Here is a 13288-nt window from a genome sequence, read left to right as displayed (position 1 = left end):
ATGTTTTTCTATATATTTTGCAATAGTTGCATGTCTTATCCCAGCTTTTGTGACCTCCCAGATCCTTGAATCTTTTCTTTTCTTTTGGGCTTTTCATTATTTGCTCTCCTTTCTTTGCACTCTCTCTTTTGCATTGTTTTCTCTCTTATTCTTGTTTTCTCTCTTATTCTTGTTTTCTCTCTTTTCTTGTGTCCTCTTTTCATCATTTTCTCTCTTATTCGAGTTATCTATAGCTATGACCGGATCTGATGGGGATTGTCTACGTATCACAACGCCGCGTGAATCAGATCATTATGTAGTTCATGGGATAAATGCAAAATGAAAGAAAGAAACAATTTTTGGGTTTTTTTCAATTTTTTCATTAAACTAAAAACTTCTAATTTTCTCTATTACAACGACTCCATCATATTGACTTAAGGACTGAAAAAAATAAAAACATACTCAAAGTAGACTAAAAGATTCTAAAAAAGTTGAAATACAGACTCGAAAAGAAAAATCAAGAATACATAAGTGCCTCCAAAACTACTCTAGGGGCCCGCAGGACATCAGTCGGTCTCGATGCGGGCCTACGTGCAAGATCTCCTTGGAGGCGATCCAGGTCATCCATTATCTGCCGAACAAAAGTCATCATTACGGCGAAGAAAGTGTATCTAGTTATATCCTCATACTCGTGGCATTTCATGACGATATAGTCAGCAATTCCTCTAATCTTCTCTCTAATGATGCCTTTATCTTGGAGCAGGCGCCCAATTTGTCGAGATCTAGCTTTCGGAACTTGGGTGTCATGATGGCTTTGCTCCTGCAATAGTTGTAGGTCCTCTTCCAGTCGAGACATCAATGCATAACAATATTCCATCTCTGCCTTAAAGTTCTTTGTCTGTTTAGCCATTTCACTCTCGAGGGTAGCTAGCTTTTTCTTTAGATTTGCGACCTCTCTATCATATTTTTCTTTTAATTGCTGAACAAACTCTGCCCGTCCTTCAGCGTTCTTCGCCAACTTTGCCTGGGATCTTGCCAGACTACCTTCGAACTTTTCCAAATCAGCCCCATACTCACATACTTTCCGCCTAAGACCGTTTATAAGTCTTACATTTGTTTGGCTCCTTCTCGGGTTTTCAGCAGCTACCTTCACTTTCTGGATTTGGGCTTGGAGGGCTTCATTTTCTTGCACCAATCTTTTCTTTTCACCCTCATCTGCAACGGCTTGCAAGCCACTATCAAATTTAAGATCTCTGACTTGCTTTTCCAACTTGCTTATGGTGGCCATGTATTCATTTTTCTTGGTCAACCAAGCCCATTGTTCCTGCGACGCTTCAACAAATTCTTGGATGGGAGGCCTTTTGGTTAGCCTTTCAGGTTCATCCCTTGCAGTGATTTTCTTTCTATACCAAGCAAGATAACCAGGCAAGACCTCGCCCCTGGACAATTCATGTACTCGGGTGTTCGCTGTCAAATATTGGCACTTGTTCCAAATGTGGCGAACCACTTCTTCATGAAATTGGCCATCCATACGGATTTCAACTGCATGAACACTAAGATTTTCATCCTAGGGAACTATCTGGGATCTTCCCAATTATCTCAACACCCAGTCTGGGGCATAAGGCTGGATGCCCTGAAGGCCCATTAGGAGGAAGTAAGGACCGGTGGCAGGCATGTACACAATTTATTCAACAGGAAGCAAACTTAGTGTCCACTCTATCTGCCCTGCAGCTATGGAACGAAGGCAAGATATCCAATCCCCGACCCCTTCTGGCATTTTGAACCCTGAGACCCTTATGCCAAAATCTTCAATGCAGCTTTTCCCTATAGATCCGTACTTCATATATCGAGGAAAATAACACAGGTGCTCAATTATCCACATTTGTAGTAACAAATTTCACCCTTCGAAAGAATCTGCTCCGGCTTTGCATGCCGTGAGAGCTCGGAATATCTCATATACTATCATAGGAACGAGGGTGCTCTTAGCATTGGTAATCAAAACTTTGATGACTCCAGCTACCCGTAGATCAATATTCCCGTCCTTCCTGGGAAACACTAGAAGACCTAAGAATGCCACCATGAAAGCGAAGCATCTATGCTCTTCTCACTTTGATCAATTCCCTTTGCTACAGATTCCACTTTCCGGGTTGTCAAATCCTCTTACATGCCCGTATCGCTGTTATATGAAGTGTAGAGAGGAAAACCCACCCGCCAAATCTGTATACTGGACCTGCCTGCTTATTTTTAGCAAATCCAGAAACTTGTAAGGGGTGACGACCCTTGGAGCAACCAAGTATTTATGTCTTAGACCCTTGGTACTCCCAGCATAACCGTTATCTCCTCCAAAGTAGGTGTGAGTTCGAAGTACGAGAAATGCAGAACGTTGTGAGCTGGGTCCCAAAATGTCACCAGTGCTTTTATTATGTCTCTCCTAGGCCTGATCTTTAGTAATCCGGTGAGCTTCCCCAGGTAGTGGTTGAACTGTGTCGCCCCGGCTTACCCAAATCTTCCCACCACATGTGTAGTTCCAAGAGAATCTTGGTCATAACCTTCATTGATAAATTTTGACTCGTGCTCATTCTTCACATTTAGATTAAGGTGATTGGTTTAAAACACAGTGAATTTTATTAAAACTGATAAAAAGGGGTCATTTTGCAAAATGCAAATAAACACAGCTACTTTTGCAAATACGACCCTTCAGCACTTCAAAAGGGAATATTTTAGGGCTGTGCTTGCTAGGTGGCCAAAATTGGCAAAGAAACCGTCGGTGTCTATTCTTGCAAAAACGGCCTTCCGGCGTCCCGTCGGGACATTCGGCTATTTAGACCAATGAGGGTTGCCTACGTATCCCATACCTGGTGAGAATCAAACCCGCGTAGTTCGGTCAGTTTTGACGCAACAGAAAACATGAAGCATTTTGAAACAATTTTCCCTTTTTTCTCTTTTTTTTTTCAAAATTTCGGCAGAGTTTCGGTGTATTTTAGGCACCAGATTTTTCAAGGACAGGTAGTTATCTCTCTCATACCTCAATTTGTTTTTTATAATTTTTCTCCCTATTCTAGAAACCGATCAACATGCAAACCGAAGCAAATAATTATACAAGTAGCACGTAAAAATGCATCAGGATGGTCTTTTGATTTTTGGGTACACCTGTCCTAGACGGACCCAACCTCTGTGTTGAGTCCCCATAGTCAAATGCACATGATGCAAATAAGCGTTCCTACTACGGATACGGCATGAGGCTCTATTATTCTAGGATTTAAAACCTGGGTGTATTGTTCTAGACCTAGCTTACCCGAGCGGACAACTCGTGCCGGGGGTGCAGCGTACCGGTAACCAAAAGATCATCCGGCTTTGCAACTTGTCTGAACCTCGTTCCTAAATTGGGATATGACACTAACAGAAAATAAGTCACGCCAGCGTGCACTTCCCAAAAGATTAGAAGAGAAGGGTTTCGCAGCCGTTTTATATACAGTTCAAATAATATCAAAGCGGTAAAAAGCGACATTTAGCACATTAGGCCCAAGCATGTAATAAAAATCAGCTAATAAATAAAAGCCAAATATAACAATTATTCTAAGCTCGAATTCATGAACCCTGAACCAAAGATTTTTGGGTTCTTATCGCCAGCAGAGTCGCCAGAGCTGTCACACCTTCTTTTTACCACCGAAAGGGGATATAAGGGAGTTTTTCCAATTAAAGTGACATTATTTGAAATGGGATTATTTTTTATTTATTTCAGAGTCGCCACTTGGAATAGTTTATTTGGTGTCCCAAGTCACTGGTTTATTTTAAATCCCAAATCGAGGAGAATTTTGACTTTATTTAAAAGTCTGCGAAATCAGAAATTCTAAGTAAGGAATTCTGTTAACCCGGGAGAAGGTGTTAGGCATTCTCGGGTTCCATGGTTCGAGCACGGTCACTTAACTATTAATATTGGCCTAATTATCTTATTTACTACATGTTTAGAACCTAGTGTGCATTTTTAACTTTATAACCACTTTTAATTATTTTAACCATTTTTTAGGATTTATGGAATTATTTCTTGAACAAGTTATGATTGTCGTACACTTGTTTATTTGATACATACTGTGAATCGTGTCACGGGAACCGTGCCCACGATCTACAACATGGTTAATTTATTAATGTTATTAGAAGTTGTGGCCAGGTCACATAAATGTACCCCCGAATTTGAAAATTATGTATCACAATTACGTCACGGGAACCGTATCTATAGCTATGATAATTTTATTACAAACGTGCCTAAAGCAAACTACGAATGTTCAAAGTATTTTCTATACTAGTTATGAATGTTCCAAGTATTTTTCACACTAATCTTAATATTAATGTGAGGGCCATAGATTATGGGATTCATTTGTGAATGGCACGCCTCAATTTATTTCAAAAGGTTATACTCAACTAAAGCGAACTACGAATGTTCATATTTAAAGTTAATTTGAAATTAGTTATCACAACTACGCCACGAAAACCATACCCGTAGTTGCGATGATTTAATTAAGTGTCTAAAGCAAACTACGAGTGTTCATATGATCATTTTTTTCTAAGGTTTGCAGTCAAGTGAATGTCAAAGAATGGGGTCGGGTAAAGTGTGAATTCTGTTAATGCGGGGACATGATCTAAATGTGTTTTCCCTTGGATCCAATGATATCACTACAAGTTAATGAACAAACTTTGACAAATCATGCCACGATTGATTGGATCCAACATTGTGTAAAGGAAACTAGTAATTACTTAACATACTTTTGACAAAATGTTAAACTTAAAAATCATTTGTATTGTATAAAAGGCTAGAAAGAGTTCAAACACCACATTGGAATCTCAAAATCCTTGCCAAATATAGATGTGCACAAATTAGCGATTTTCAAAACCTCTATACTAGTTATTTAAGTCACATTTCAGGAACACACAACATATCCTAAACTGGAGAATCTCAAGTTAATATGTACTGGTCCTAGATATGCTTAAATGAAATGGGCCCAGTTTCAAATTCTGAATCAAGAAACATTTGGGCTGCTGTAAAGAAAAAAAAGCTGAAACAACTATAATTTAAACTAAATATGGATACATATTATACACTACCAATAATGAATAGCTTCATTGCATTTCTACAAATAATTACAGACCTTGAACTAAATTAAGAAAAGTAATCTGTATAGGCTGAAATCAAATTAATTTTGAATCCGCCTAGTGATCAACTTAGCAACATGTTTTTGAAGCTGCCTATCATTCACAAAAGACTAACCAACCAGTGGCTAGATTTGTAAATCTGGACCTCATGCCAAGCACTCACAAACTCCTGCATTATCAAATGCCAACAATACCCAAGACAAAGTGATTTCCAGAGGAGGAAGGCTTTACATACAAGAGAATGCTGCCAAAACTTCTAAATCTTAAACATTTAGGGAATTTTTAGAACTTCAAATGTATTTTAACAGTCCAAGGCTAAAAGAAAGAACTAATTTTAATGCAATGTTTCCTACTCCATAAAGTTTTGAAACATTCAACACATCTGATACTTTAAATCAAACTGGAAATCTGAGTGTTACTTCACCTTAAGTGCTCAAACTAATGCAACCAAAAATCCATGATTAACACAACATTAACAAACAAGCTCATAGTTATAATACTGTTACATGTTGAAATTTCAGACTCTGTTCTGTTAGACAGTAGACATGGTAGAAAACATTCAAACAGCGCATAGATTACCAGATTAATGGGTAGAACATTTAACAAATATGTAATCAATCCAAAGTTGCAAATCTGATGATATTTATGGCATTCTAAAAACTATTACATTTGATGAGAATGAAATCAATACCTTAATGGCCACAGGTACAACAGATATTAAGAAATATGCCTTTGACTTTGGAGAAAAGAAAATAGAAACTTAGTTTTCACCAGTAACTAGAGCAGAAATCAGAGTATTGCGGACCAAATAAAATTCATAAAAACCTGAGGAAATAGAGCTCAACAACCCAGAAAACCGCAGTAACAAAACACACTAACAACAAAAAATAGCTCTAGATTCAAACTCCATTTTTGAGGTATCTTAAGGATTCTATGTGCGTTTTCTATTATGAATGCCAGAAAAGAAGGATGCTTGAGTTTTCTATGTATTCAGAGGACCCTTTAGAGTGAATATATTGATCAAAATCTGTCCAAGAATCAGTAAAGTTCTTTTTCTTTTATAGAGTGTATAAAAACAGCAATAAAAAGGCATATTCTGCCCTAAATTCCTAAAATGTCAGATAGTACAACATCTTTTAATAGTTGTCCGTCCTTTTTCCCACCCAATTTCAGCATTTTCATGCTAAGAATGGGGACAACTGTCCCATACTAGAACATTCTGATATTTTTCCATTTAAAACTCTCAATTTTACCCTTCTAAATTCTGCTTATTGCAATTTTAATCAATTTGACCTAAATTATGATCATTTGATTGTCCATTAACCCCTTCTAGAACCTCCTAGAACTATCTAGGTCATTCTAGACTTGGATTCCCTGAATTGATTTCCAATTACCCCTTTAAAGTTTTCAATATTACCCTTTCAAACCCCTTCAATTCCAATTGGCATTCAAACCTCCCAACTCAAACAATAAGGCCAAATAAGAGATAGATCAAAACAAAACAAATTGTCAATTAACACTTAATTAAAATCTCAACTGACTAAAACTGATCTAATTCACCTAACATATTGTAGTTGACAAATGAACATTACAATTAGGCTAAACATACTATCATTAACCTAAACTAATCTAAATTATGCAAAACAACAAAATGATGATTGGTCAGAAAAATAAAATAAAGAAAAAGAACTGTTAAACCAAATTGACCGGGGAAAGGAAAATGAACGGAAGAAATACCTGAGGACGACAAACTGTTAATTTCAAGCGATTTGAGCCGGGGTCGATATCGTCACACAAGAAACTAATTCATGTTACGATAATGACCCTAGCTTGGCTGGAGAATGTCGCCACAAGACTTTGGAATTTTGGTAGATAGCAAGGTGACTAACCAGATTCCGGCGACTTGAAAAGAACCAATACCAACGTAGATCTATTTTTCTTACCAAGGGAACTAGCTTTACGTAAATGAGCCAGCTTGAACAAACAATATCAAAAAAAAAAAGAATAAAGGAGGCAGAATACGGTTTTTTAAGAATTTAAGATCTGAAAATCGAAGCAACCTATGAATATTTGAGATATGATGTTAGGGGGCTTGGAAAGAGGAGGGGACATGGATTATCTGGTGAAGATTTGGGATCATTTGGAGGTATCTAGGGCAGTGGTTTAGGGCAGCAGCATTGGAAGGCGATTTCCGGCGGCTAGGGTTCTTTGGAGATATAAAAGATGAGAGACTGAAGGAGTTTAAGGGTTTGGGGGTGTGTCTCGTTCAGATACTTTTAAAGGGGGAGGGGGAAAGGTGATTGACTAGTGTTAATTTGGAGTAGTTTGGAGAAGTTCCACTGCCATAAGACGATTCGAGGGAATCCTAGGACGGCTAGGGTTTCTTTTGAGAGTATATAGAGACGGAATAAGAGGGGGTCGATGGGGGGGCGGGGGGTCTTTAGTTTAAGATAGTTATATGTAATAATGGGATTAAGTTCCGAGCCGTTGGATCAAAAGAATCCAACGGCTGTGATGAAAGAACGTAAAAACGGGGTGGTTGTCGGGCTAGGGCACTGGACCGGGTAAGTTGGTCTTTGGGTTTGGACGGATTTGGGTACAAAATTTGGCCCAATTTCAAGACCAAATTAAATCTTTTCCAATTTCTTTTTCTCTTTGTTTTCTTTTTCCTTTATTTAATTAATTAAAATCCTAAATCAATCTAATTTGTAAAATTAAACTAATTATCTATTTATAATATTTACAAAAATTAGTTAATCCTAAATTAATGAAGAGAAAATTACCAATCTAAAATTGAAAGCTAAAAATGTAAAAATGAGCAAAATTTGTGATTTTTCATTTTGATAAAGCAATTAATTAACTAATTAATCCTAAAATATGAACACAAAGTCTAATATGAAATGCATGATGTTTCTGATATTTCTGGGTCATTTTTATGATTTTAATAAAAACTAAATATGCTCAAAAATGCAAACAATTAATAAAATCCTCTAAAAATCCTATAAACTTGCAAACAATTGGGAAAAAATCTATTCCTTTCATTTTGTAGGAGTATTTTGAATAGGGCAGAAATCACATGCTCACAACGATATAAATCTCTCAAATGTCATATGTTATCTCAACAGATCAGAAATATCAAGTGTAATCTCAAACGGATAAGGAATACCATATAAATGCCAGGTCTCAACAAAAAGGAGAATCTCAGAATATCCGGACTGCTAGCAGTATCACGCACGATTATGCTGAGGTCTTACGACCCGATCCAGAGTGGTGTGTACACTGTCAAAGGTCAACCGGCACGAACCAGAGATGCATCTCAATATACTTCTGAGGCGTTCTGTCCGATCCACATGAAAGGAAGAAACTTATCTAATTTCAAGTCACATGCTTAAAACACAGATAGAGGAGCATAAAGTAAATATGACTTTTACTGTTTATCAAATAACTCGCCAAACAACTTAAGGTGATAAAGATCGGCCTAATATATTTCCAAATCAATTTCAATTATAGATTCACTTAATTAAGCTGGCAAAATGAGTTCAAATAATTCAAATATTAGATGATAAAGTCCTAAGTCTACCCGGACATAATATGCTTTTAGCTACGTACGAAATCTCGTCACCTCATGCATACGTAGCACCCACAACTAGTTGCACATAACAATTTTAATCCTACGGGGTAATTTCCCCCTCACAAAGTTAGACAGGAGACTTACCTCGCTCTGAAGTTCCACAACCGGCTTCAATGACTCTCTAGCACCTCAAACCAATGTCCATCGATGTGAAACTAGTCAAACAATCATCCAAACGAATAAAATTATACTCCAACACTTATAATAAATCAATTTATAATAATTCCCAACTATGCTCGAAAAGTCAACAAAGTCAACTCTTGGGCCCATATACCCAGATTCCGAAATTTTTTGAAGATAAATATTACCACAACACCACGAACTCAAATATATAATTTATTCCCATTCTATGTCCAATTTAATCGTCAAACTCCAAAAATATCAAATTCTAGATTTTCTTCAAAATACCTCAATTTCTACAAATATTTATATTTAAATCCGTATATAACTCATGTATTTAACTTACAACAAGTGGGAATAACTTACCTCATGATAGATGATGAAAATCTCCTCTTCAAGAGTTCCAAAAATTGCCCAACCAAGTGAAAATGAGAGAAATATGAGCCAAACCCCGCATAAAAATCGAGTCTGCCCAGGTCCTTCCTCTTTGCAATCGCAGAAGCTCATTCGCAATCACGAAGGCAAAAAATTAGCTGCCCTAAATTCCTTCATCGCGTTCGCGACCGCAGAGTCACGTTCGCGATGCCTCCCAGTCCCCACTGCTTCGCGTTCGCGGTCATTGAACCGCATTTGCATAGGCTTAACGCCTCCAGTGGCAGCTCCCCATCCTTCTTCGCATTCGTGAACGACACCTCATCATCAGCTCCGTGTTCCCGACCCCTCTTTCGCGTTCACGATGTACATTTTCCATTAGCCAAAATTCCTTCTTAGCGAACGTGTTCATACTTCTTCGTGAAGAACAACACCAACCTCGGCAAAACAAGAAAAAATGGTCCGAAACCACCCCAAAACACACCCGAGGCCCTGGCACCCCGTTCAATCATACCAACATGTTCCAGTACCTTATCCAAACTTATCCAAAGGCTCAAAACTCCATGACTAACATCAAAGTCACGAATCGACGATCAAAATCCTTCTTTCAACTTTCAAACATTCAAACTTCGACGAACGCGTCCGAATCATATCTAAACACTCGGGAATGATGCCAAATTTTACGTACAAGCCACAAATCACAATAAGAACTTATTCTAAGGCTTGGAATCCCAAACGGATATCGATAACACCAAAGTTCACTTCAACTCAAACTTAGGAAATTCTAAAACCTTCAAAATGCCAACTTTCCATAATAAGCACCGAAACGCTCCCAGACCATCCGATACTGAACCCGAATATGCGCCCAAGTCCGAAATCATCATATAAACCTACTGAAACCTTCAAATCCTGATTCTAAGGTTGTTTACTCAAAATTCTAACCTTGGTCAACTCTTTCAACTTAAAGCTTCCAAATTGAGAATTTTCCTTCCGAATCAACTCCGAACTTTCCGAAATTTAATTCTGACTATGCGTAGAAGTGATAAAACATGAAATGAAGCTACTCAAGGCCTCACACCGCCAAACGACTCACTAGCGCTCACAACGACCGGTTAGGTCTTCACATTCTCCCCTACTTAATATACGTTCATTCTCAAACGTGCCAAGAATCAATCTGGAGCTGCCCATAATCGTTGTTTAACACCTCGTGCAGCTGCCCGTTCCACTACAACCCATGTGAGCACATTAGCTCAAGCCAGACTGAATATCCTTCCTGCTACCTTAGTCCACAAGCCTTAGAACCAAATTCCAACATTCGGAATTCTCTACGAGACCTGATTTTAATATACATACACTATATCAATCTTAACACGTTGAACCCAAAACATGATCATCCACCCATGCTTTAATCACACATTGCACCGCATAATTCATATGCCCCATATAACATCCTCCAACCACCATTGATGCAACTTCACGAATCTGATGCCCGTTGTATATATCATAACATATATAAGACTGGTTCCGACCCTCGCAATATTGCAATGATGAACGAGATGTGTAGAAATTCATAACCACCTGCCAGATCAATAATTCATGAAATTCCTCCGCTCAACAAGAACCCTTGCCTCATTCTGAAATGAATGGTGACATTTTCCTTATAATATACATTATATAAATCCGATTGAATTGATTTCAAGCCCGACAACCTCATCTCACCCAGTACAAGCTGCTCGATCGAGAAGCCACATCAAACCACCTAAAATCTCATACGACGACATTGATGCGCCAACAAGCTACAACTCGAATATGACCTATACAAAAGAATGAAACTCTAACAAAGATCTATATAGCCCGCACAATGAATAAAACTTCCAAACAGATTCCATGAACCTATCTCAGAGAAGAGAAACAAGGCATTCAAAAAAAGTATAAGGAACCGTACTCAACATCTCACTGTTGTGGCATGCTACCCGATCCACATATGAAACCGTTACGGCGTGTAACCCGATCCAAATATGATACCGTTGCGGCGTGCAACCCGATCCAACCATGATACCATTGTAGCATGCAACCTGATCCAAACATCATGCCCGTAGCGGCGTGCCACCCGATCCACACATAAACAATCAATAAGGAAATACCCATCAAGCCACAATGCTCATACCCATGAAATGCCCAAATATTGAACACAAGCATGCCAAGTGCATAAATACAACCCTAGAGAGACGGATAGCACCACGCACTACAAAAACCCAAGCACGACTAAGGTGGAATAAATGACTTGCATCTCGAGAGTGATCTTTCTCATATAACACCTCAAGCTACACGGGATCACAATACATGCGCAAATAATCAACCTGTCTCACAACCCATATGGCATAATAGAGTAGAACATGAATTAGACAATGCTTGAAACATCATTCACTAAGCCCGAAGAATTCTCCATAAGAAATGCTACACTGACTCAACATATCTGATCTGATATAAAATATATATTCACATTAGGCCTACCAATGGACCTCAAGCCGATTCAGATCATCCCAAAATGGGCCAATAACCTGCCAAAGATCCGCAATGACCCTATTCACGACATATACGAGCAACCATCTAATCCAGAACAAACTCCCACAATCCACAACCAAAGAAATAGAGTGCCTCTCAGGCATTAACTCTCCTATTAGCGGCAACACCAGAATCCTCATATCTCATTTCAATCTCTAACACTTAAATGAATAAGAAATCACACTTATACAATATTCCCGTAGGATATACTCCCACAACCTTCCACACCAGGTAGTAAAATCTACACATCTATGGAAATAGATCATGTTATATCTATAATACAAATCATGAACCTGCAATTCAATGCACAATGCCTCTTCCACAAAACAAACCATCCTCAGACTGCCAAAAAATAGTGCCAGCATGCTCTGAACATCTTAAATCCTCCCATGCTCTTCTTAGCTCGTGATGTTCTTATCAAAACCAAACCGCAACATTGATCCTCAACTTCCAATTTCCATACTGCTCACTGCTCCTAACATGCTGCTACACGAGAATACAAAAATTTCATCATAACTCCTGAACCACTAGTATAATAAACACTTCATCGGCTAGAAGCCTTTCACTTAACTCATTTCAAAAGACGAATCGCAACACACAACAAACTTCTCATAACCGCGAAGACACAGAGCTCAAGTCGTGGTCTAAACCACCATAACTCTTTCGGGATCCATTTACACATAACCAAGACATCAGAATCAAATACCTCCAAATCAATCAATTCACGGTGGTTGTCAAGCCCGCATGTACAACCACGAATCACTTGTATAGCCTTAACACACTGTAGGAACTAGTCATTTCCACAACCCTGCTGATTCAAACCAGTATTAACTGACTCAACTTCTTCCAATTTACTCTCGACCTGCTTGTGAAATAATATTTCTATTTAACACACAACAGACCTCAAACAACACTCATCCAGAGTGACCCAAGTCACGAAGCCACATCGTCTCAATACCCATAAGCCATTTTATACCCTCCACATGCACTCAATAGTATCTCCAACTGATACCCCCGTTCTGAAAGATCTCATGCGAATCCAAAGATGTTTCTCCCATTTGTCCAACACTGCACCGGAGACCGGATGATAGCATAGAATTTCCCTAAGTATCCTTCACACTCTGCTGCCAAAACTAGTCCTCAGCCACATAACAAACCCAAAATCCTTAGACACCGCACTTAAATTCTTGAACCCACTACAACAATTTCTAAGAGTCACCCACTCTAATCTGGTCTAGAATATAACCGGACTCTAGTGTTCTGTTATCACATGAACACTCCCAAAGAAACAATCAGATAAATTGTTTTCCTTGTACATCACATCCACAAGAAGCATAAACTCTGAGTCAACCCAAAATTTTCACATGAATGGATAAGGCTAAATGTAGCACAAATTCATCAAGTTCTTTGCCCGAGTTACCCTTGATGTTTTCTTTCATTAGTCATAACTAATCCATTAATGTATCGATAACC

The 13288-nt window shown here is 38.4% G+C and overlaps 1 long non-coding RNA gene across 1 annotated transcript; it reads right to left on the bottom strand.

Moving 5' to 3' along the window:
• Positions 1-4915: 4915 nt before the first annotated feature.
• Positions 4916-7473, bottom strand: LOC142176768 (uncharacterized). Its single transcript, XR_012705561.1, has 2 exons — positions 6865-7473; positions 4916-5296 (listed from the first exon to the last, which is right to left on the bottom strand). It is a non-coding gene; the product is annotated as an uncharacterized LOC142176768 (long non-coding RNA).
• Positions 7474-13288: the final 5815 nt, after the last annotated feature.

The sequence above is a fragment of the Nicotiana tabacum genome, chromosome 22 (assembly GCF_000715075.1).
Source record: "Nicotiana tabacum cultivar K326 chromosome 22, ASM71507v2, whole genome shotgun sequence".
In the NCBI taxonomy this organism is placed as follows: domain Eukaryota; kingdom Viridiplantae; phylum Streptophyta; class Magnoliopsida; order Solanales; family Solanaceae; genus Nicotiana; species Nicotiana tabacum.
The sequence above is the reverse complement of the archived record's forward strand: the minus strand, read 5'-3'. Positions and strand labels throughout refer to the sequence as shown.